We start from the raw sequence: 4,047 nt of genomic DNA, 5'->3' as shown, positions 1-4,047 counted from the left end.
TCAGTCTTTTATGGTTCCATATGAATTTTAAGATTGTTTATTATCATCCTGAGAAATATGCCATTAGAATTTTGGTAGGGATTGTATTGAGTCTGAAGATTGTTTTGGATTCCATGGACATCATCCCAATATTAAGTCTTCCAGTCCATGCATGTAGAATGTCTTTCCATTTATTTGGGTTTCCTTTAATTTCTTTCAGCAATATTTTGTAGTTTTTAGAGTCCAGTTTCTAGGACTCTATTTGTATCTTTCTTCTGACACTTCATTGTCCTAACTGCCCTTCTCTACTAGAATGTGAGTTTTCTGAATGGCAAAGATGTTTCTATCTCTCTGTCTCCACTCTATCTAACATAGTCTTTGCATGTAGTAGCTCTCAATAAATGCATGTTCCATCAATTCGAGCATGAGTTAGTCCTGACCTACAAGACATCAGATACTAATGAGTTTCAAAATCAAATTGACTTTCTTCATTGTACGCATGTTGGTATATAGACGTCTAAGCTTCTTTAATATTTCCACCCGAGAATTGCTGAGCATCCTGTTGTGAGACTAAAATGAGCTATCATCCCTGAGCCAGAAAAGTGAGAACTGGGCTAGAGATCTAGAAGCTGAGAAGTGGGGCTGCGTATCAGAGAGGATTCTTCTGGCTGACACAGTCCAGGGAGGGGGAAATGGGCATAGGTAGGGCTGCCAAAGGCTGAGCAGGTGGGTGTAGCAGTCAGCATTCTTTAGGGGAGCAGGAGGGGTGATTTCAGGGTCCAAAGCTAATACGAGGCTCTGAATAGACAAGGCTGGAGAGGCGGGGTTTGGCCAGAGTAACTTCCTTGGAGGGGTGGCATCTGGCCCCACTGAAGCCCTAGAGCCCTTCCTCCATCGGCACCGATTTTCAGGTCTTAGACTTCAGCCTCTCCGAAGTTCTTTCTCTAGTAGCCGGGCTTACAATTTTCTGGAGGTGTTTTTCTCCCCGTCATCCAATTTCATTTAAACTATTCGTCGATCAGGCTGGCCCACTCTGGACAAGCCTGTTGCTTCTGGCTGTGGTGGAATGCAGGTCTCCTTAGCCACGGCCTGGAAAGCCAGGCCTGACCTCCTGAGCTCATCTCTCTGACCAGCTATTCGCTGTCCATGTCCTCTTTTCTCTTTCAAGTCGTGCCTATCAATCGATGCACAATCGATGCCATGGGCCTTCAGGCCCTTCAGCGTGAGAACGGGCTTGGGTCTCTCAGTGGGAGCAGGTGTCACATAGGCTGAAGGTGGGAGGCAATGGGGGTGGGAATAGGTGCCTCCTGACAGCAAGGAGCCAGGAGAGTGAGGAGATGGAATGGTGGGGGCTGAAGGCATAGTAATGCCGGAGCTTTTACCGTGGACTTGAGCTTCATGTGGGAAGGAGCCTCTTCTCCAGGGACCATAGGGAGCCATAGACAGTGGAGGGAGTCTGACCCTGCTCTGGGGGGTGAACACAGGATAAACCACGGGCAGGAGAGGATGGTGGCGAGGAGAATTTGCTTCGTCCTTCTAAACCTCAACGCGTTATTAATCACTATCTCAAACTTCACTCCCTCTCTGGTAACATCTGGTTTAGCGGAGGTAAAATCTGTCTGCAGCGCCTTCTCCACTCCAGGTACTCCTGCCCTGATCTCACGGCAGCTCTGTCCCCACCGCGTCCCTCCTGCACCCAAGGCAGCTTCCAGGAACCGTGCCAAGAGCACGTCCCACTGACCTGGCTCGGAGCTGTTGTCTGTGTTGTGGAGATGCATTCTTCAGCCTTTGGTTACCCAGCTGCTCCTATACCTGGTTATTGTTTTATAGGCTGTTCTTTCCCTGCGGCTTCTGAGAAGTAGGTCAAGGCACCTGCTTTAAGGGAGAGGTGCCAGGAGTTCAAGTCACCCGGCCTGGAGTCAGGAATCCTGAGTTCTATTTCAGGCTTCACAGCTAGTCAGCTACGGGGCAGTCTTCGGGGCACACGCTCCCCTCTGGTTCTCCGGGGGCCCTTCTCTAAGTCTCATGACTTATTTTTCTCTGAAACTGTATCTCCTGGGGCTGTCACCTTCTTCCCTCCTTGCTCCCTCCGAAAGGTCCTTTAAAGCTGTCGGGTGCTCAAGGCTGGTGCCATGAGAGGCTTTTGCGCAGACACAGTGCAGGGGGTGGGGCCTTGTGAGGCTGGGGAGTCAGGGGGCCAGCCTCCTGGACTACAGGACAGGCCTGGTGGTGTGCCCCGGATGCCGGAGTCAGGGATGCAGGTGAGGATCCTGGGTTTTATGAGATGGTTGTAGATGGCCTCCTACCTCCAAGCCTCCCTTTCCCTGTAATGCAGGGAGATTCGGCCTCTGGCTCATAAGGAAACTCTGGAAATTGTGGTGCTTGCTCATGATCCCAGCAAAAGACTTTGTTTATAGTGACTGTGTTAAGTAGGGTGTACTTTGGCCAAAGAATAATGACCTTTTCTGAAGCTTAGCTCTCTGGCCTGACCCTCCAGTCCCCGGAGGGCTCTGGGCTCCGGATTTGGCCAATGCCACAGGGGTCCACCGCTGAGGGCCTAGGAGGCGGGTGGACATTAGCCTGCATAGGTCTGGATAGCCTGAGACCCGCGTTAATCTCTACCCTCCAGGCAATCGGGGAGTGAAATACACAGGAGGAAGGAGAGCAAATGCAGGTAAAGGGAGGGAAGGGGCCTGGGGCGTTAGACTGTGAGGAAGAACATGATTGAAAGTTCACGTGGGTGTCGGTGTGGACTGCAGGGCATCGTGCTGTGGTAGAAAGAAAACGGGGTTTGGCACAGTGACTGGGGCTTGAATCCCTGCTCCACCCCTCCAGGCCTCAGTTTCCCAGCTGTAAAATGAGAATAATAGCGCTAACCTTGCAAGGTTACTGAGCTGTGACATAAGATCATCCGTGTCGAGTACGTGGCACAGAACCTGTAGCACAGCGGGCACGCAGCAAATGTCACTCCTTTTCCCACTCTCCTTCTTGTCGTAGCCATCACTGTGTTTGGGTTTGGGCAGCTAAGTAAGAACCTATTTAAGATAGGGGTCCCGATTCTGACTTCTCTTCCCCCCAAGGTTGACCTAACTAACTGATCACCTGCTTGGTGTGTTTTCTTGGTCACACTCTTCTGGGTAGCGGGACACTTGGGGTCTGCTTTTTTGCTTTAAATTGTGAAAAGATTGTACTCCACCCCCCCCCCACCCGCAAGTCTCAGCTTCCTCATCGGGGAGTAGCACCCCACCTGAGGCTTGGACAGCAGCACCATTTCCTGCACAGATGTTATCTAAACATCTTGACTCCATCTCAGAGAAGCTGGGCATGAGCGGAGTCCTTCACCACTGACACCCAGAGTCCGGAGGGACCTCAGCCCTCTAGCCAAAGCCCCATGCCGAATCTGACAGGCCAGCCGGATGGCCCCATTCCTGTGCCTTTGGGAGCCCCCAGCAGTGGGGTCTACTTGGGAACACAGGCTGGGCGGAGAGAGAAGGCCTACCCAGGCCTGGGCCCGTCATGAGGACCCAGGAGCACCCTTCAGAGGACGGCACTGGTGAAACAGGCAGATGAAACCTAGGCTGAAGCCGAATTTCAGATAAACGGCAAAACTTTTTAGTATAATGATGTCCCAAATATTGCATGAGACAGACCTAACAAACTGTAGGCTTTTTGTCTTGAAATTTAAATCTAATTGGGCAGCCTGCATATGTATATGCTAAATCTGGCAACCCTACATCCAACATGCAAGCCTTTGGGTTGGGCCCTCCAGGCCCTCCCAACAGGGCCCCAGAGACCTTGCCAGCCTCCCTTTCTGCGTCTGCCCCCCGCCCCGGGCTCAGCCCCAGCCAGGCGGATCCTAGGCTCCGCCTCACCTACTCTCTCCCCTCCACCATCCTGACCTTTGCAAACTGTAGTTCCTCCTGGCTGGAACTATTTACATGTTATCTCCACATCGGGGAAACCCTGTTCATTCTTCAGAGCCTCTCTTGAATATTTTTTTCCTGAAACTCCACCCAGTTCCTTCTATGAGCCTCCACCGTAGAACTTACTAGGTTTCATATCATTTTT

Source organism: Myotis lucifugus, unplaced genomic scaffold (assembly GCF_000147115.1).
Source record: "Myotis lucifugus unplaced genomic scaffold, Myoluc2.0 scaffold_94, whole genome shotgun sequence".
Taxonomy (NCBI): domain Eukaryota; kingdom Metazoa; phylum Chordata; class Mammalia; order Chiroptera; family Vespertilionidae; genus Myotis; species Myotis lucifugus.
The sequence above is the reverse complement of the archived record's forward strand: the minus strand, read 5'-3'. Positions refer to the sequence as shown.